Source organism: Hemiscyllium ocellatum, chromosome 35 (assembly GCF_020745735.1).
Source record: "Hemiscyllium ocellatum isolate sHemOce1 chromosome 35, sHemOce1.pat.X.cur, whole genome shotgun sequence".
NCBI lineage: Eukaryota > Metazoa > Chordata > Chondrichthyes > Orectolobiformes > Hemiscylliidae > Hemiscyllium > Hemiscyllium ocellatum.
This window is the reverse complement of record NC_083435.1, coordinates 28,449,045-28,470,964: the sequence shown is the minus strand read 5'-3', so window position 1 is coordinate 28,470,964 and position 21,920 is coordinate 28,449,045. Positions and strand designations below refer to the sequence as shown.

The following is a 21,920-nucleotide window of genomic DNA, read 5'->3' as shown; positions in this document are numbered from 1 at the left end:
ATCTCCCGTCTTGTCGCAGGGAGGCACTCAACAGGATAGGGGACAAAATTTAACAGGTTCCAGGAAACAGGTTCTTTTTCCACGTATGGAGTCAGATATTACGAGGGGGCATAGCTTTCAATTAAGGGGTGGTAGGTATAGGACTGATGTTAGGGGTAGATTCTTTACTCAGCGAGTCGAGTTCATGGAATGCCCTACCGGTAACAGTGGTGGACTCTCCCTCTTTATGGGCATTTAAACGGGCATTGGATAGGCATATGGAGGATAGTGGGCTAGTGTAGGTTAGGTGGGCTTGGATCGGCGCAACATCGAGGGCCGAAGGGCCTGTACTGCGCTGTATTTTTCTATGTTCTATGAAACCTAGTGAAGTAGAGGTCCTGCTGGCTACACCAACTATTAGGAGAGGAAGAAAATTATGCAGTGGGTGACTCGCTCGTAGTGGCCCAATTTAAAAGTGAAGCATCACACGCAAGCCTTGAGTATTGACTGATTAATTTGTAAGCTCACAGGGAGAGACAAGTCGACCGAATGGTCGCAAGTCACTCTGAAGAGATACAGAGAGTTGCGTGATTTTTAAATATCTTATTACAAAATTACAACACAGTTTACAAAATACAGTTAACATTTACAGCTGTATACAACAGCAATTTTGCAAGGGACAGGAGCAGCAAAGCTAGGCCCCAAACCCTACCGTTTAACCAGTTTACAGGGAGATGAGGACAAACCTCAAATCCCAGTTTCACATATGACAAGACAGTGACAATGACATTTGTACATAAAAGGACGATAGAGTTGCATGATTTTACAGATTATAATCGTTTAACAATTAGCAAACTGTTAATTGCAGCATAATCAGCAAGCTAGGCACCCTGCCCAGTCACTAGCTTCAATCACTAGTAATTCTGGACAGTGTTGATTAGTCGCTGATAGCAGGTGTTAATGTACAATAGGTCCTTGCAAAGAGAAGAATAGTCCCATACAAGGAATGAATTGGCTTCTCAAGTATCCAGTACAGCTTCAAGGCCAACCGTCTGAGCTGGGCATGGAAAACGCAGACTTTTGGCAAGTTGGCACTAAGATGAGATTCAAAATGGTTTCCAGGCTTTTAAAATGTGTCATAGAACATAGAAAACTACAGCACAGTACAGGCCCTTTGGCCCTTGATGTTGCGCCGATCCAAGCCCACCTAACCTACACTAGCCCACTATCTTCCATATGTCATTCCAATGCCCGTTTAAATGCCCAGAAAGAGGGAGAGTCCACCACTGCTACTGGCAGGACATTCCATGAACTCACGACTCGCTGAGTAAAGAATCTACCCCTAACATCTGTCCTATACCTACCATCCCTTAATTTAAAGCTATGTCAAAATGGCTGCCACTCATCTAACAATTCTCCCATGGATACAAAACCTCTGTGGAATTATTTCACCTTCAATTCGGCATAGCTTGCAAATTTAGACGCAATTGCTATTTAAACTCAGTTAAAAGAAAATGGCAGGCAGTAGCACCAGTTCCGAACCTAATGCCCTCTGATGCTACTGTAAACTGTTCAAATACCTGTCGATTTACTACACTAAATGTACCAAATAACCATTTGTCAACTACTTTAAGAGATTGCTGTCTCATATACCTGGAGCTGGTGAATTGCACTATTCTCTGAGGCAGTCAATTTTTTTCTTGAAAACTAGGCAGACTGCACCTACCATCTCTAAGCTAGTCACCTTCTCAAATACATACTATTCATCATTCAACCATGACCTCCTATTGACTTGAATTCCCTCATGTCTCACAAGATGCCCTTAAACAGTATTATAAACAATCCCTCACAAAAATTTCACTTTGCAAACAGTGAAAGCAAAGCTTCTCAGTTCAATGCTTCATTTCTTGTCTCTTTCTTAAAGTTAGGAATCACACTTATTACATTGTAGTCTTCCGTAATTTGGACAGATACTGGGATCTCTAAATACCATCTGGAACCACTCAGAATTGTCTGAGCCTTGTGTCACTGAATTCACAATCTGTGTTGTAATGTTTGCCAAAAGTATTCATGTGTAACCATCAGTAGAAGTGACTGCTTGTGGAGACAATGTCCCATCCTTTCATTGAGAATTCTCTCTATTGCATTGTGCAACACTACCATCATACTAAATGGGACTGGCTCCAAACAAATCTAGCAACTCAACTGGACATCCATCAGATACTGTGGGCCATCATCAGAAACAGCAGAGTCATATTTAACCACAATCTGTAGCCTCGTGGCCCAGCACAACCTGCACTCTATCATTATCATCAACCAGGAGATTAACCTGATACAACAGAAAGTACAGGAGAACATGCCAGGAGCGACACTAGGCATATCTAAAAATTAAATGTCTATTGGTCAAGCTGCTGCAGAATACTACTTCATGCCAAACAGCAGAACCAACATGACAGACTATGTCACAACCAATGAATCAGATCTAAGCATTGCAATCCTCTCAAATTCAATTCTTAATGGTGTTTTTTTTTAGATTACTTACAGTGTGGAAACAGGCCCTTCGGCCCAACAAGTCCACACCGACCCGCCGAAGCGCAACCCACCCATTTCCCTACATTACCCCTTTTACCTAACACTACGGGCAATTTAGCATGGCCAATTCACCTGGCCTGCACATCTTTGGACTGTGGGAGGAAACCCACGCAAACACGGGGAGAACATGTAAACTCTACACATTCAGTCGCCTGAGTCGGGAATTGAATCTGGGTCTCTGGCACTGTGAGGCAGCAGTGCTAACCACTCTGCCACCATGCCGCCCATAATTGAACAAGCAACAGGAAGTGGAGGCTCCACACGAATCAATGATTGGGCCGCCCAGCTCATCAGAGCAAAGTATGAGTTTGAAGTAGTTCCAGTGTTCAACTAACTTCATTCACTCCTCGTGACATCTAAAAGCTACTAAAGACACTGGATGCTGCAAAGCCTACAGGTGCAGGCAACATTCCAGCAATAGTACTGAAGATATTTGCACCAGAACATGCCACACCCTTGGCTGAGCTTTTTCAGACATCATTCTGACAATGTGGAAAACTGCCCAGATATGCCCTGCAGACAAAAAATCAGAACACATCCAACTCAACTAATTGCCTTTCGAACAACCTATGCTAGATCATGAGCGAGATGATGGAAGGGGTCATCAACAGTGCTGTCAGGCACATTTGCAAAGGAATAATCTGACACTCAGTCAGGTTCTTCCAGGGTCACCAGCTTCAGATCTCATTACAACCTTGGACCAAATATAGATTAAATGATTGAGGTTCTGAAGTGAGATGAGAGTGACTGCCCTTGATTTCAAGTTTGCATTTGACAGAATATGGCGTCAAGGCATTGGAGTGAAACTTGTCTCAATGGGAGTTAGGGAGAAATTTTATATCTATAAAATCAGATCTAGTACATAGGAGGATGGATGTACTTGTTGCAATTCTCTCATTTAGCAATAGTTCCTCAGCAGAGTGTCCTAGGTCCCCTAAGCTATTGCATGAACTAACTTGCAGCTATGGCATTCACTCTCCCTCCATCGCAAGTTCAAAAGTGGGGATGTTTGCTGATGAATGCATGATGTTCAGAACCATTTGCAACAACTCAGATACTGAAGTAGACCATGTCCAAATGCAGAAAAACCTCAACAATATCCACACTTAACTATAAGTATCAAGTAACATCTGAGTCAGATAGATGCTTGGCAATTGACCATCTCTGATGAGAGAGAAACTAATCATTGTCCCTTTCCATTCAGCTACATTATTATCATGTCCAGAAACTGACCTGGACCAGCCAAGTGAATACTGTGGCTTCATCAGCACATCAGAGGTTAGGAATACTACAGCAAGTAACTCACCCGCTGACTGCCCGTTATGTATAAGGCACAAATCAGGAGTGTGATAGAATACTCCTTACTTGCCTGGATGGGTGCAGCTCCAACAACTATCCAAGCAGCAGCATGGTGGCTCAATGGTTAGCACTGCTGCCTCACAGCAGTCACAAAAGTCACACTCGGGTGACTGCCTGTGAGGGCTTTGCACAGTTTGCCTGTATCAGCGTGGGTTTCCTCCAGGTTCTCTGGTTTTGCCCCACAGTTCAAAGACGTGCAGCATAGGTAGATTAGACATTGGAAAGGCAGGGTTACAGGGATAGGGTTGGATGGTGGATCTGTGTGGGCTGCTCTTCAAAGGGTCAGTGTGGACTTGATAGCCAAATGGCCTGCTCCTACACTGTAGGGATTCCATGATTCTATGAAGGCAAAGCAGTTCACATGATTAGCACCCATCCACCACCTTCAACAATCATTCAATTCAATACTAATGCACAGCTACACCAATATTTACCAACTCTAAGATACCCTACCCAACTCACCCCAATCCTTTATTTGATTCATTCATGGGATGGGGGTGTCACTGGACGGGCCAACACTAGTTACCCATCGCTCATTTGTGAAGGTGCTGACATCCTGCCTTCTTGAATCAGTGCAGGCCATTTGGTGTAGGTTAGGTTGACAGTATCTTCCAAACCCACTTAGAAGAACATGGGCAGCAGATACATGGGAACACCATAGCCTGCATATTTGCCTCCAAGTGTCACACGCCATCTTGATGTGCAACAATATCGCCATTCCTTCAGTGTCACTGGCTTAAAATCCTAGAACTCCCGAATAGCGCTGTCAGTTTATCTACATCTGAAGGACTGCAATCGCTCAAACAGGCAGCTCACCTCCATCTTCACTGGAGACAAGCAATGAATGCTTGTCAACCAGTGACACCGACAAACTTGAACAAATTTTTAAAAAATCATTAATTCTTCATTAATCATACCTTGCTTTGCTAAATGACTGACAGCAATCTTTCCTGAATCCCAGTACCAACTCCTAAAGTTCAAGTGAGTCTTGACCGTCAATGCTAATGTTTAGTCTCTGGGTTTCATCTTGAAATGAAGGATTTGTGTTTGTATTGAGCTTTTCACAACCTCCCCTTGTCCCAGAACACTTCATTGCCAGTCAAGTCCATGTGTAGTTCAGTCTCTGTTGTAATAGGCAAGCAGAAGCCAGTTTGGGCCCATCAGCATCTCCCAAGAACTGAGATAATCATGAGTTATTCTTGTTCATGGAAATGCCATGATTCATTTCTTTGTCAGCTGCTCATAGAGTGTAACACCACAGAAGAGGACAATTTGATCCACTTGGCCTTCATTGGCTCTTTGAAAGAGCTATCTAATTAGTAAACCTCTTTCATTCTTTCCCAGTGACCAAATACTTTCTTTTCATTTCAGTGGTATATTTTCCCCCATTTTTAGAGTGTTCCTATCGTGCCTCCAGCTAGGCAGCATTAACACAATGGGTTGAATGGCCTCCTCAAATATTGTACAGTTCTACGATATTTCCCCCCGCTCCGGTTTAAATGAGTTTATTTTAAGCAGATTTGAAAACAGATGGGATTTCAGTCTGAATAAACCAAACATTCGCTCTGTAATATCGCAGTCTGTTCTCCTGTGACTAAAGCTTCAGCACTCAGATGGAAAGTGGAGAGGCTGCTACAGGCTGCAAGAAATGGATTAAAACTCAGACTGTCGACTATATCCCAATTAATCCTTACTCTGACAAATATCTCACTCACTTTCCCTGGGGCCACTGTCCTTAATAAACCCAGTAGCACGTTAAACGTTACCAGCCTCTTGATTCCTGGATCAGAGCTTCCACGGAGTGCTGTACTATTGGAAATGTTCTGCTCACTTTAGCAGCTGAGAAGCGGGGGGAATGTTTGAAGAATTATTTGCTGTTGTTGTGGCAGTGATTGACTGACCATGACCCTGTCATCCAGGGATGGATTTTTTTTTATCGATCAATTTGAATGAATGTCTTGGTTCCATCTCTTGTTATTCTCCATTTCCTCTTCTCTGTAATACCCACGTGCAAACTTAATTATAAACACAGACAGAGACAGGCAGCCAAGGTCAGGGATTCAAGTCCAATCAAGAGACTAGAGCGCATAATCCAGGCTGTCACTCTCCACGCAGTATTGAGAGGGAGTGGTGCACTGTCAGAGGGTGAGTACTGAGGGAGTGTTGCACTGTCAGAGGGTTAGTACTAAGGGAGTGTTGCACCGTCAGACGCAATGCTGAATCTATGCAGTGAAGGAATTGTGTCACATAAGGGTCAGTGAGAGTCCTGATTTTCACAGGGTCAGTACTGAATATGTGCTTTCACCTTTAGAATGAAACATTATGTTAAGGCTTGATCTTCCCTTTCAATGTGGTACAAAATATAACAATTCCCTGGTATGTTTTGAAGAGAGCAACCGAGAGCCATCCAGTCTCCTGATCAATAATTATTTAATATCACCAAAAATAGATCTTTTGATCATGGTCTCACTGGTGTTTGGAAGTGCATTGTAAAATAGTGTGAAGTCAGCATGGCTCCGTCAAGGGCAGGTCACGCCTCACAAATGTGAGGAAGTAACAAACAAATTTGACAAAGAAGAACGGGTGGACATGATCTATTTGGATTTCCAGAAGGCCCTTGACAAGCTGCCACGCAGGACGTTGCCAAATACGATAAGAGCCCATGGTGTTAGGGGCAAAGTACTAGCATGAATAGAGGATTGGCTGACTGGTCGAAGGCAGAGAATTGGGAAAAGGGGTCTTTTTTCAGGGGGGCAGATAGTGACAAATAGGGGTCAGTGTTGGACCACATCTGTTCACAATACCGTATACATTAACAGTCTGGATGAAGGTAATGAGGCCGTTGTTGCTAAGTTTGGAGATGACAGAAAGACAAGTGGCAGGACAGGGAGTGCTGAGGAAGTGGGAGGAGGGCTGCAGAAGGACTTGGACAGGTTAAGAGATGGGCAAGCAAGTGACAAATGGAATAAAATGTGGGAAAGTGTGCAGTTATACACCTTGGTAGGAAATCGAGGAGAAGACAATTTTGTAAATGCGGAAAGGCTTCAGAAATCTGAAGCACGAATACGGGTGGCATGGTGGCTCAGTGGTTAGCACTGCTGTCTCACAGCACCAGGGTCCCAGGTTCGATTGCAGCCTCGAGTGACTGTCTGTGTGAAGTTTGCACATTCTCCCCATGTCTGCGCGGGTTTCCTCCGGGTGCTCCGGTTTCCTCCCACAGTCCAAAGATGTGCAGGTCAGGTGAATTGGCCATGTTAAATTGCTCATAGTGTTAGGTGCATTAATCAGAGGGAAATGGATCTGGGTGAGTTACTCTTCGGAGCGTCAGTGTGGACTTGTTGGGCCGAAGGGCCTGTTTCCACACTGTAGGGAATCTAATCTAACCATACACTTGGGAGTCCTGGTTTAGGATTCTCTTCAGGCATTCATTTCAAGGGGCTAGAATGCATGAACAGAGGTGTACTGTTGTATAAGTCTGGTCAGATCACACTTGGAATATTGTGAGTAGTACTGGGCTCCATATCGAAGGAATGATGTGCTGGCATTGGGGATACTCCACAGGAGGTTGACAAGAATGTTGCCAGAGATAAAGGGCTTGTTAGATGAGAAGCAGTTGATGGTACCTGTACCTGATGATCAGGTACCAGTGTTTGTGCCTGATTGTAATTTAGAAGGATGAAAGGGAATCTGATTAAAATTTGAAGAATACTGAAAGGCCTGCATGGAGAGGATGTGGAGAAGATGTTTCCATTAGTAGGAGAGATTCAGACCCGAAGGCACAGTCTCAAAATGAAGGGATTGACACTTTTGAACTGAGATGAGGAGTAATTTCTTTAGCCAGAGAGTGGTGAATCCAGGAAACTCATTGCTGCAGAGGCTTGTGGAGGCCAAGTCCTCAGTGCATTTAATACTGAGATAGCTTACTGGCTGATATGGGGATTTACAGGGAGAAGGCTGGAGAATAGAATTGAGAACCATACCAGAGATGATTGAATGGCAAAACAGGCACAGTAGGCTGAATGGGCGAATTTTGCTCCTATATCTTATGGCCTTCTGGTAGTTGTGTGATCGTGCTGTGCACAATTGGCTATCATAGTTCTCCTAATACATCAGAGATACAGACAAAATAATTGCAATGGAAAACGAATGGATGCTGAAGGTCTGAAACAAAGACAGAAATTGCTGGAGAAACTGAGTCATATGATCGTATTTGTACAGAGAAAGCAGACTTAACATTTCGAGTCCAGTGACCCTTCTTCAGAAATTCAGTGCAGTTTGAGATGTTCTGATGTTCTGAGTGGAGCTAGTAAAAATCAAAATATTTTCTTTCCCAATCTTTCTGTACTCATTATTTTGCCTCTTTACTTCTCTCTTTCTGTCTCTGCCTTTTCTGTTCAATTTCTCTTTCTCCCTGTCAGTCATCCTCTCTTTCTCTCGCCCTCTTTTTCACTTTCCTCTGTTTGCTCTACCACAACTCTTCAGTTTGCATACCCACCAGAAAAGATATCTCGTTTATTGTCGGTGGAAGGTTCGCTTTCGCTGGCAGCCCTTATTTCATTTTCCATGCCCCTAGTAACATGATCAGAGGAGGAACATAAATCGGAGACTGGGAGGAAGAAATCTTTGCAGTATGCTTTCACAAAAAATCCATACAATAGCTGACCAGCTGCCCACAGCTTTGAGTTTCAGCGAGACTGGGTTCAGTGGGGAGAGCAGTTGGGGTGAGATGGGAGATACGGGGGTGGGGAGAGTTGCTTATTTGAGACACTTTATCAGAAAAGTAGGAGTGCAGCGTGTAGTGAAAGGTGACTGCGCTCTATAAAGACTGACCTACTAACCATCCTGGCAATAATGTGGGATTTGCACCACTGTTTAGAGAAGATTTGCTGTCGATGCTCATTCTTTCTCTCGTGTGCTTTTTGTTCGCTGGAACCTCCGTCTGGTCTTCTCACTTCTGAAATGTTTGGACACAAACACCAGGTGCAGAGTTCTGAGTTTCATTAACTTGAGCAAACATTCATTTCTGTCAGCTCACTTCCTTCATAATTAAATTCCTGTGCTTAGATTTCCATCGAGCTGCCTCACAAGAACTTGGCATAAAATTGTTCTTCCTGTAGAAAATCCAATCTCTGCACATGGGAATCGTAGCTACTTATTCCCACCCCTAGCTGCCGTGAGAAGGTGCTGTTGTGCCACTGACAGTGGGTTCGGTAACATGCTTGGTGATTTTCAAGGGTAGTTAAGAGTCAGCTGCACTGGTGTGGGACTGGAGTCACATATAGGCCCAAACCAGAAAAGGACAGTGAATGTAGATGTTTAGAGTCCAGCAAAAGGTGGCAGTGGTCAATTAAGTCTAATCAACATGGGACTCTCTAAAATAATGTGCAATATCACCAATACCTGTCACTGTAAGTCAGTCTGACTTTGAGATTGAACCAAGATTTTTAAATTGAGTTCTAAAGAACTCTAGGATGGGATTTCAGCGCACGTTCTCCAGAAAATTGATTCAGTTCAGTAATTAATTAGCAATCTCTCTTCTGCACTGTCAGATTCCATTGCATTTGACTGTCCTGAACTGATTTGAACTCAATACAATGATGACAGTCTGAGGATTATGAAGGTTTACTTTCATTCTCTTGTGCCTGTTCCTGGTTAATCTGAAGAAGGTGGTACCTTCTTGAACTGCTGCAGTCCATGTTCTGTAGGTAGACACACAATGTTGCCAGGGTGGACTTTCAGGATTTTGACTGAGTGATAATGAAGGGATGGCGATCCATTTACAAATCAGGATGGTGAGTGGCTTGAAGGGGAACTTGTAGGTGGTAGATACATACATCCTCTGTTCCTGCTGGATCAATGTGTTTATGGGTTTGAAAGATACTGTGTGAGCATCCTTTGCGAATTTCTGCAGTGCACTTTACAGATTGTATGCTGATTGAGCATCAAGAGTTGGAGGGAATGAATGCTGTGGGTGTGGTGCCAATCAAGTGTGTTGCTTAGTCCTGGATGTTTTCAAGTTTCTTCAGCTGCACCCATACAGGCAAGTAGGAGGTATTCCATTACACTCTTGACTTGTGCTTTGTAGGTGGTGACGAGGCTTTGGGAAGTCAGGAGATGAGTTACTTGTTGCAGTATTTCTAGCCACTGACCTGGTCTTGTAAATATTGACTTCACATGCTGAAACCAGCTGAGTTTCTGGTCAATAGGTACCCCCATGATGTTAGTAGTAAGGAATTCAATGATGGCAATAACATTGAATTCTATGGGGAGGTGGTTAGATTGTCTCTTATGGGTGATGACCATTTCCTGGCATTTGTGTGGCGTGCATGTTGTTTGCCACTTGCAATACAAAGCCTTGATATTGAACAGATCTTGGTGTAGTTGAACATGGACTTCTTCAGCATCTGTCGAGTTGTGAATGGCGCTGAACATTGTGCAATCATTGGCAAATATCCCCACACTGACATTATAATGGATGGAAGCAACTGAAGATGGATGATTGGATGAGATGGGTGTTGATGACATTTCTTTTCTCCCCATTTGACCAATGAAAGATAGTGGCTGAATGCCCACTGGAAATGTCAGGAAAAAAACCCAATCTGGACAATGGTGAGAACATGAAAGTTGTTCCTGGAGAGACTGGTGAAGATTAATAACCAAGATACATTTAAGAGGAATCCAGGTAAACACTTGAGGGATAATGGAATAGAAAATTATGTTGTTATAATGCAAAGGAGATTTTTTTTAAACACTCATGAGATGGGGGTGTCTCTGGCTAAGCCAAAATTTATTGCCCAGAGGGCAGATAAGTGTCAAGCACATTACTGTGGATCTGAAGTCATATGTTGGCCAGACCAGGTAAGTATGACAGCTATCTTTCCCTAAAGGACATGCATGAACCAATGTTTTTGACTTTTGATAATGGTTTCATAGTTATCATTCCAGATTTTGTTTTTCAATTGAATTCAAGTTCCACCATCTGCCATGGCAGGATTTGAACTCAAGTCCCCAGAACATTAGCTCAGCTTCCTGAATTAATGGTCTTGTGATAATACCCCAGGCCATTTCTACCCTAATATTGTTATATGTATGCAGCACATTTGGAACTGTCCTACTTGTCTCAGTGCTGTAAATCCGATGTCGTGCCATGTAGTTTTCAGAAGTAGCAAGTGCCTCGAGCAAGCTGTTCTTCTTACAAAGAGTGATGAGGATCAACAAAGGCTTAAGCTATGCACAGGGTTGGAAAGAAAAGAAATACCACATGCAAGTTCCTCTCCAAGCCAAACACTATCCTTCCTTGGAAATATATCACCATTCCTTCAGTGTCAAAACCAAGGAACTGCTTTCCAAATAGAATGGAATGCCCGGCACATTCTCAAGGTCAGTTCGGCATTAGCTACAAATGTATTGCAGCAAGATAGCTCAGTGGTTAGCACTGCTGCCTCACAGCACCAGAGATGTTGGTTTAATTCCATCTTCAGACAACTGTGTAGAGTTTGTACATTATCCCTGTGCCTGTGTGGGTATGCTCCAGTTTCCTGCCACAGTCATGCAGATAAGGTGAATTGGCCATTAATATTCAGAGGTTTGCAGGCTAGGGAAATGCAGAGTTACAGGGTGAGGGTGAGTAGTGGGCGATGCTCTACAGAGGATGCATGTAGACTCAATGGGCCAAATGACATACTTCCACAATTCTATGAAATGTTGACCTCATCAGTGATGCTCACATCCTGTAAATAAAACAGAATGCATTAATGAAAAATAAATTCATCTCTCTTTCAGCACCTCAGAACATCACAAAATATTTTACAGCTTCTCCCCTCCCACTGTTCTCCCTTCCCTTTAGTTCACCAGTCCTACTATCTCATGACGTGGCTGAGTGTCAGCCTTTTCCAGATTAATGTTCCTGTGAAATGACTCAGGACATGTTCAGGCGCTACATAAATTAAGTCAAACAAAAGTGTCAGATTAATCATGACCTGGAAGTGACATGATTTTACTGGGAGTGAACTTTACAGAGCCAATAACTTCTGTCCTTAGTAATCCTCCAAAGGTACATCGTTAACCAGGGGAATGAGGCATGCTGATAGCAAGTGGTTTAGTTAGTAAGGAAAGCAGGATCTTCGTCACACAACACATTGCAAATCCAAGATAACAGCACTTAACCTTCTGAAATAAACATCAACGGGTGAGTGGATTTGTTGCAGTAACAAGGATTGAGAAACTGCTGTGTTTACACTCCAGTGCTCCACTCACTTTCCTGTTTTGATTCAAACACACACTGCAGGAACCTGTTGAGTCTCTCTCTCTCTCTCTCTTTCCATGTGCCTGGATTATGATGTTTAATACCTGTTTCAACAACAACAGCTTGTATTTATATCGCACCATTAACACGGTGAAACACCCCCAATGTGTTCAAGTGAGATTAAGTCAGACCAAAGTTAACACTGAATCACTTAAGGTGATATCAGGACAGGTGATCTGTCAAACACACAGGCTGTAAGAAGCCTGAAAGGAATAGACAGTGGGACAAATGTTTAGTGAAGAAATTGCAGACTTTAGGGCCCAGGTGATGGAAGACATTGGCCCCAAAGATGGAGCATTTAAATTGGGAATATTCATGAGATTGTAATTGGAGGAGTGCAAAGATATCACATGAGATTGTGGAGTGCAGGGGGAGTCAAAAGGTCAGGAGGTGAGGCCATGGATGGATGTGAAAAGAAGGATGAACATTTTTAAATGGAAGTGTTGCTGCGCTGGGAGTCAATGTTGGTCTGTGAATTCAATGAGCAACAGTGGAATGAAAATGATCCCAATTTTTGAACTCCGAGCAGAAACTGTTCCTCGAAATCCCTCACTGTTGCAATTGCCTCTTGTCATTGAAGCTTCTGTTGTAGTGCTGGGACATGGTGCTGTTAATGATGTACTGAGGAAAACAGTACTTCAAGAGCACTTAACATTGCTGTTGCTCAATTATTCATTTATACTCTAAATAGCTTGAGGATTCTGTTATCAATATTCGCTCAATTTCATTTACATAGAAAGCTAAAAATAATCTTTGCCATTACACAGCTTTAGTTGATCCCTTTAGATGATGCTGTGACAATTGCAGATTCATTAATCTTGATTGTCCTTGTGTATTGCTACACTCTCCATCCTTAGCACATATTTTAACTTATTTGATTGCAGGGATAGCCAATGTTTGCAGATTCCATGCCAATACAGAGAATTGTGTGGTCATTTAAAAAGGAGGGTGTGCTGCTTCAGGGTGGGAGGTAGCAAATTCGACAATATCTCTAACTTTATGCTGCAACTTCCCTCGGAGTATTTGATAGGGATAATGTAGAGAGAGCTATACTCCGTATCTAACCCTGTGCTGTAACTTTCCTGGGACTATTTGATAGGGACAATGTAGAGGGAGCTTTACTCTGTATCTAATACTGTGCTGTACCTGTCCTGGGAGTAGTTGATGGGAACAATGCAGATGGGAGTTTTATTCTGTATCTAATCTTATGCTGCATCAGCCCTGAGACTGTTTAACAGGGACAGTGTAGAAGGGAAGATTAATCTGCCTGTGATGCCTGTGTCCTGGTAGTATTTCATGGCAGACATTGCAGAAGAACCTTTACTCTGTATCTAACCCTGTGCTCTCCCTGTCCTGGGAGCATAGTGATTGTGACTGGATAAGCCAGCTGGACCTCACCGGATATGAGTTTCCTGATTAAGGTCATTGATCTGGGATCACTGGTTGACAGATATAAACAGAAGTGTCAGATGTTCTGTTCACTCTGAGAGCTGGTTCAGATGGAGCTGGATCAGTGTCAATGACTGTCCAGGTGTAAATAAAGGGTGACTTGATGGCAGGATACTGATGTTTATGGAGTAACTGATAGGTATAATGTAGAGGAAGCTGTACTCTGTAACTCCATGTTGTACTGCCTAAAGGATTTTGATAGAGCAAGTGTAGAGGGAGATTTACGTTAGTCCTAATCCTGTGCTGCACCTTTCCTGGAAATATTAGATAGTAACAATGTAGAGGGGGCTTTGTTCTGTATTTGACCCTATGCCATGCCTGTCTTGGGTTAGATCCAGAATAAAGCTCCCTCGACATTGTCCCTATCAAATACAGAGGAACCTCGATTACCTGAGTGTCGATTATCTGAATTTTGGAATATTCAAACAAGACCTTAATGTCCTGATGTTTGGCTAAACTGTATTATCTGAACATTAGATTATCAGAATATTGGATTATTTGAACAAAGTAGTCCCTGCCCTTGTCATTCAGATAATTAAGGTTCCTCTGTATTTGATAGGGACAATGTAGAGGGAGCTTTATTCTGGACCTAATCCTCTGTTGTCCCTGACCCGGCAGTATTTAATAGGAAAAAGGTAGAGGGAGCTTTACTCTGTACCTAATCCTGAACTGTAACTGTCCTGGGAGTATTTAATAGGAACAATGTAGAGGAGCTTTACTCTGTGTCTAACCCATGCCGTTCCCCTCTCTGTTCCAGGAGAACCCGTACATGTGCAACAATGAGTGTGATGCTCACACGCCTGAGCTGGCCCACCCTCCCGAGCTGATGCTGGATGACGAAGGCAGGATTCCCACCAGCTTTTGGCAAAGTGTGTCCTGGAGGAGCTTCCCCAAGCCCCTGGTGGTCAACATCACACTGTCCTGGGGGAAGAACATTGAGCTGACTGAAGACATCATCATCACCTTTGAGTCTGGCCGGCCAGAGCAGATGGTCCTGGAGAAGTCCCTGGACCATGGGCGGAGCTGGCAGCCCTACCAGTTCTATGCAGCTGACTGCCTCAACTCCTTCGGGATGGAGCCGAGAAGGGCCCGGGATCTGAGGGCTGCCTCGGTGCTGGACATCATCTGCACCGAGGAGTACTCCAGGGGCTACGTGTGGAAGGTGGACAAGATGGTCCGCTTTGAGATCCAGGAGCGTCTGGCTCTGTTTGGGGGTCCCCGCTTCGGGGACATGGCCTCACTGTACGGCCAACTGGACACCACCAAGGAGCTGAGAGATTTCTTCACCCTGACTGACCTGCGGCTCCGGCTGCTGCGGCCAGCCACTGGACCCACCAGCGTCGACCCCCACAATCTCTCCAAGTACTTCTACGCCATCTCCAACCTGGACATCCGTGGCCGGTGAGAGCTCCACAGTCCTTCCTGGGCAGGGTCACAGCCCATGTTCACATTCAGGGAGCACGGGGTCAGGGTCCATATCTGGGGAACACGATCAGGGAAATATTTTGGGAGCACCACTCGGAGAACATCTGGGAGCACCAAGAGTGTTAACACTTATGAGTTTGGCATGAGGGTCAATATCTGCAAAGCATCATCAGGCACAACATCTGGGGTCACTGCTGGACACAAGCCAGGAAACACTTGGGGAAGGCAGTAGTGAGGGAATTTATTGATTTTATGTGAGATTCCAAGAGGGTGAGATGTTCTCACCACTTCTATTGTCAGTGCTTAGTAACTCTGTAAGTTTTACAGACTTAGCATCATAGCGTCATACAGCACGGAAACACATCCTGTGGTCCAACTCTTTGATACTGACCACGTTTTTCCAAACAAAACTCATCCCACTTGCCTTTAGAGTCCTAGAGTCAGAGAGATATATATCACAGAAACAGACCCTTCGGTCCAACTCGTCCATACCGACCACATATCCAAACCTAATCTAGTCCCACTTGTCATCATTTGGCCCATATTCTCTAAACCATCCGATTCATTTACCCACCCAGATGCCTTTTAAATATTGCACTTGTACCAGCCTCCACCATTTCCTCTGGCAGCTCATTCCATACACGCACAACCCTCTACATGAAAAACTTTCCCTTCAGGTCTCTTTTATATCTTTCCCCTCTCACCCTAAACCTATGGTCCCTAGTGGGACTCCCTGACTCCAGGGAAAAGATTTTGTCTATTTTCCCAATCCACGCCTCTCATGATTTTATAGATCTCTATAAGGTCACCCCTCAGCCTCCAATGCTCCAGGGAAAACAGCCCCAGCCTATTCAGTCTCACCCTATAACTCAAACCCTCCAACCCTGGCAGCATCCTTGTAAATCTTTTTTGAAACCTTTCAAGTTTCATAACATCCTTTCAATAGGAAGGAGACCAGAATTGCATGCAATATTCCAAAAGTGGCCAAACCAACATCCTGTGCAGTCACAACATGACCTCCCAACTCCTATACTCAATACGCTGCCCAATAAAGGAAAGCATACAAAACGCCCTCTTCTCTGCCTTTTTTGGTCCATAACCCTCCAAACCTTTCCTGTTCATGTACCTGTCCAAATATCTTTTAAATGATGTAACTGTACCTGCATCCACACTTCCACTGACAGGTTATTCCATGTGCACACTACCCGCTGTGTGAAAGTTACCCCTCCGGTCCCTTTTAAAGCTTCCCCCTTTCCCCTTACACCTATGTGCTTTCATTTGAAAATTCCCCACCCTAGAGAAAAAACCTTCGCAATTCACCTTATCCATGACCCTGATGATTTTGTAATCTCCATAAGTCACCCTTCAACTTCCTCTGCTCCAGGGGAAAAAGTCCCAGCTTAACCAGCCTCCCCTTAAAACCCAAACCTTCCAGTCCTGGTAACATGTTTGTAAATCGTTTCTGTAACCGTTCCAATTTAATGATATCCTTCCTATAGCTGGGTGACCAGAACTGCATGCAGTATTCTAAAATCAACCTCACCAATGTCCTGTACAATCTCAACATGATGTCCCAACTTCTATGCTTAAAGGGGTTGAGCAATGAAGGCAAGCATATCAAACACCTTCTAAACCACCCTATCTTCTTCTGACACCACTTCCAAGGAACTATATACCTGAACCCCTAAGTCAGTCTGTTTTCCACACTCCCCAGGATCCTACAATCAACTGCATGAGTCCTGCCCTGGTGTGCTTTACCAAAATGCAACACCTCCTATTTATCTAAATTAAACTCTATTGACCCACTTATCCAGCTGATCAAGTTCTTATTGCACTCTTCGACATCCTTCTTCACTGTCCGCTTGGTCACCAATTTTGGTGTTATCTGCAAACTTACTTACATTCTTCCTATATTCTCATCCAAATGATTTATATAACTGATGAACAACAATTGGCATGCACACTGCAGGTCACAGGTTTCCAGTTTGAAAAACAACCCTTCACTGCCACCTGTGTCTCCTGCCATCAAGTCAATTTTGTACCCAATTGGCAAGCTCTCCTGGGTCCCATGTGATTGAAACTTAGCAACCAATCCACCATGTGGACCCTTGTTGAAGGCCTTGCTGAAGTTCACATACTTAAATGGGGGTCCTTAGGCCTATCAGGTGCCCCGTTATCAACTGCAACACCTCCTCTGACGAGGCAGTGTGAGAGTCGGTGCACACCAGCATTGTGACAACCCTTCTGCCCTATAGGTGGGCTAGTTAATGTGATTTACCCCAGGACAGGGTGATGTTGACCACCAGGGGCTTGGGGAAGCTCCTCCAGGACACACATTGCCACAAGTTGGTGGGAATCCTGCCTTCCTCATCCAGCATCAGCTCGGGAGGGTGGGCCAGCTCAGGCATGTGAGCATCACACTCATTGTTGCACATGTATGGGTTCTCCTGGAACAGAGAGGGGAATGGCTTGGAATTAAATACTGAGTCTGGCTACTTCTACGTTGTCCCTGTCAAATACTCCCAGGTTTAGGTACAATGTAAAGCTCCATCTGCATTGCCCCTATGAAATACTCCCAGGATAGGTAAAGAATGGGGTTAAATAGGAGAAAAGCTTCCTTTATACTGTCCCTGTTAAGTTCTCCCAGGATGGATACAGCACAGAGTTAGATACAGAGTAAAACTCTCTCTGTGTTATCCTGGCAAAGTACTCCCACGAAAGGTTTGATATGGAGTAAACATCCTTCATATTGTACCTATTGAACATTCCCAGGACAGGAACAGAATGGGCTGGTTACAGAGAAAAGCAACCTCTACACTGTCTTCATCAGATCCTCCTCAGGCAGGTATAGCACAAGGTTAGAAACAGAGTAAAACCTGCTTGATACAGATACATGAAACATTCCCAAGGCAGGTAAAGGAAGGATTAGATACAGAGAAAAGCTATCCCCATCAAACACTTACAGGGCGAGTAGATAGATGAAGTTAAACACAGAGTTAAGTTCTGTCAACAATACACCCATCAAACAGTTGTAGGACAGGTACAGCATGGAGATAGCTGTCGTGTAAAGTCATTCCTCCATGGACTCCACCAAATACTTCTGGTACAGCATGGCTTTTTACTGAGTAAAACTCTCTCTTTTAAACTGAAAGTAAAGCCACCTCTACTCTTTTAAAGTGACAGATACAGCTCAAGGTTAGGTATAGCTCTCTTGACCCAGTGGTCAACTTGTCCATGAACTCTGTGTTTTACTCTAATTTTCACCTTACCAATTGTTTTCACAATGTAGCTGATAAAGGGGGAGCAGATTGCCAGTGCGGAGAATGTGATCTCTCACAGAGCTGACCAGTGGCTTTTTGCTGTTGTGTGTTGTCAGGTGCAAGTGTAACCTTCACGCCAACAACTGTGTCATGAAGAAAGGGAAGCTGACCTGTGAGTGTGAGCACAACACCACGGGGCCGGACTGTGGTCGATGCAAGAAAGGTTTTCACGGCCGACGATGGAGAGCAGGCTCGTACCTCCCCATCCCCAAAGGGACGGCCAATGTCTGTGAGTAATGAACATCTCTCTGGCCCAGCCTAGCATTTGGTGGGGGGGGGGGGGGGGGAGTTTCACTTCATATTTCATCCTTGTGCCAAACCCTGAAAACTCGATGATTCTAAATCCAACCCAGTGGATGTTTGCGAGTGTGTTCTCAAATAAACAGAGACACATCGTGATAGGTTGTACAGAAGCAACATTAGAGATTCAGACAGCACAGAAAGAGACCATTCAGCTCATCATACCGCAACCTTCAAAATTTCTGTCCAATCAACTGTGCTCCCCTGATTTTTCCCAATAGTACTCCAAATGTCTCCTTTACAGATTTTTTTGTCCAATTGGATTTTGGAATTTCGAATTGAATCCACTGCCACTGCACTTAGAGGCAGCATAGTCCAGATCACAATTGCTGTCTGAAATCTCCTCATCTCCCCCTCTGGTTCCTTTGCTGATTATTTTGAATTTGTGACCTTTAGGTTCTGACCTTCCTCCCACTGGAAACGTTTCCCCTTATTTATTCCATTTAAACATTTCTTGAAGTTAAAACTCTGTCAGTGTAATGTCAGAGCCAGTAAGCAAGGCTAACATTGTGTAGCAGGTGGGTTATGAAAGTTGGATGGTTTAGATTTATCCAGACTCACGCACCAATAGAGGCAGCAATGAAGTACAGATTGATGTGTGAGTGGAATTGTAATAGCTGGATAAACATCCGAGGAACAACTGGAGGAGGGTGAAAGGAGAATAAGTCTATCAGTAATAAATATCTGAAATATCAAGAAATGAATGTTGCGAAGGAGGGATATAGAGTTATAGAGTCATAGCGATGTAAAGCACGGAAACAGACCCTTTGGTCCAACCCGTCCAGATATCCCAACCCAATCTAGTCCCACCTGCCAGCACCCGGCCCTATCCCTCCAAACCCTTCCTATTCATATACCCATCCAAATGCCTCTTAAATGTTGTAATTGTACCAGCCTCCACCACATTCTCTGGCAGCTCATGCCGTACACGTACCACCCTCTGTGTGAAAATGTTGCCCCGTACGCCTATTTTATATCTTTCACCTCTCAACCTAAACCTATGCCCTCTAGTTCTGGACTCCTCAACCCCAGGGAAAAGAATTTATCTATTTATCCAAACCATGCCCCTCATAATTTTGTAAACTTCTATAAGGTCACCCCTCAGCCTCCGACGCTCCAAGGAAAACAGCCTCAGCCTGTTCAGCCTCTTCCTGTAGCTCAGATCCTCCAACCCTAGCAATATCCTTGTAAATCCTTTCTGAACCCTTTCAAGGGATTCACAACATCTTTCCGATAGGAAGAAGAACAGAATTGCACACAATATTCCAACAGTGGCCTAACCAGTGTCCTGTACAGCCGCAACATGACCTCCCAGCTCCTGTACTCAGTACTCTGACCAATAAAGGAAAGCATACCAAACGCCTTCTTCACGATACTATCTACCTGTGGCTCCACTTTCAAGGAGCTATGAACCTGCACTCCAAGGTCTCTTTGTTCAGCAACACTCCCTAGGACCTTACCATTATGTGTATAAGTCCTGCTAAGATTTGCTTTCCCAAAATGCAACACCTCACATTTATCTGAATTAAACTCCATCTGCCACTTCTCAGCCCATTGGCCCATATGGTCCAGATCCTGTTGTAATCTGAGGCAACCCTCTTCGCTGTCTACTCCACCTCCAATTTTGGTGTCATCTGCAAACTTACTAACTGTACCTCTTATGCTCGCATCCAAGTCATTGATGTAAATGACAAAAAGTTGAGGGCCCAGCACTGATCCTTGTGGTACTCCACTGGTCACAGGCCTTCAGTCTGAAAAACAACCCTCCACTACCACCCTCTGTCTTCTACCTTTGAGCCAGTTCTAAATGACAAAAAGTAGAGGGCCCAACACCGATCCTTGTGGCACTCCACTGGTCACAGGCCTCCAGTCTGAAAAACAACCCTCCACCACCACCCTCTGTCTTCTACCTTTGAGACAGTTCTGTAGCCAAATGGCTAGTTCTCCCTTTATTCCATAAGATCTAACCTTGCTAATCACTCTCCCATGTGGAACCTTGTCAAACGCCTTACTGAAGTCCATATAGATCACATCTACTGCTCTGCCCTCATCAATCTTCTTTGCTACTTCTTCAAAAAACTCAATCAAGTTTGTGAGACATGATTTCCCACGCACAAAGCCATGTTGACTATCCCAAATCAGTCCTTGCCTTTCCAAATGCATGTACATCTTGTCCCTCAGAATTCCCTCCAACAACTTGCCCACCACCGAGGTCAGGCTCATCGGTCTATAGTTCCCTGGCTTGTCTTTACTGCCCTTCATTAAACAGTGGCACCACGTTTGCCAACCTCCAGTCTTCCAGCATCTCACATGTGACTATCAGTGATACAAATATCTCAGCAAGAGGCCAGGCAGTCACTTCTCTAGCTTGCCCCAGAGTTCTCGGTTTCACCTGATCAGGCCCTGGGGATTTATCCACCTTTAACTGTTTCAAGACATCCAGCACTTCCTCCTCTGTAATCTGGACATTTTGCAAGATGTCACCATCTATTTCCCTACAGTCTATATCTTCCATATCCTTTTCCACAGTAAATACTGATGCAAAATATTCATTTAGTATCTCCCCTGTTTTCTGTGGCTCCTCACAAAGGCCACCTTGCTGATCTTTGAGGGGCCCTATTCTCTCCCTAGTTACCCTTTTGTCCTTAATATATTTGTAAAAATCTTTTGGATTCTCCTTAATTCCATTTGCCAAAGCTATCTCATGTCCCCATTTTGCCCTCCTCATTTCCCTCTTAAGTATACTTCTACTTTCTTTATACTCTTCTATGGATTCACTCGATCTATCCTGTCTATACCTGGCATATGCTTCCTTCTTTTTCTTAACCAAACCCTCAATTTCTTTAGTCATCCAGCATTCCCTATACCTACCAGCCTTCCCTTTCACCCTGACAGGAATATACTTTCTCTGGATTCTTGTTATCTCATTTTCCAGCCGTCCCTTTACCTGTGAAGATCTGCCTCCAATCAGCTTTCAAAAGTTCTTGCCTAATACTGTCAAAATTGGCCTTTCTCCAATTTGGAACTTCAACTTTTAGATCTGGTCTATCCTTTTCCATCACTATTTTAAAGTGAATAGAATTATGGTCGCTGGCTCCAAAGTGCTCCCCACTAACACGTCAGTCACTTGCCCTGCCTTATTTCCCAAGAGTAGGTCAAGTTTTGCACCTTCTCTACTAGGTACATCCACA

At 44.0% G+C, this 21,920-nt stretch overlaps 1 pseudogene; it reads left to right on the top strand.

Annotated features, from left to right (window-relative positions):
* Positions 1 to 21,920, top strand: part of LOC132832509 (netrin-G1-like) — a 63,895-nt pseudogene that overhangs the window by 13,894 nt on the left and 28,081 nt on the right.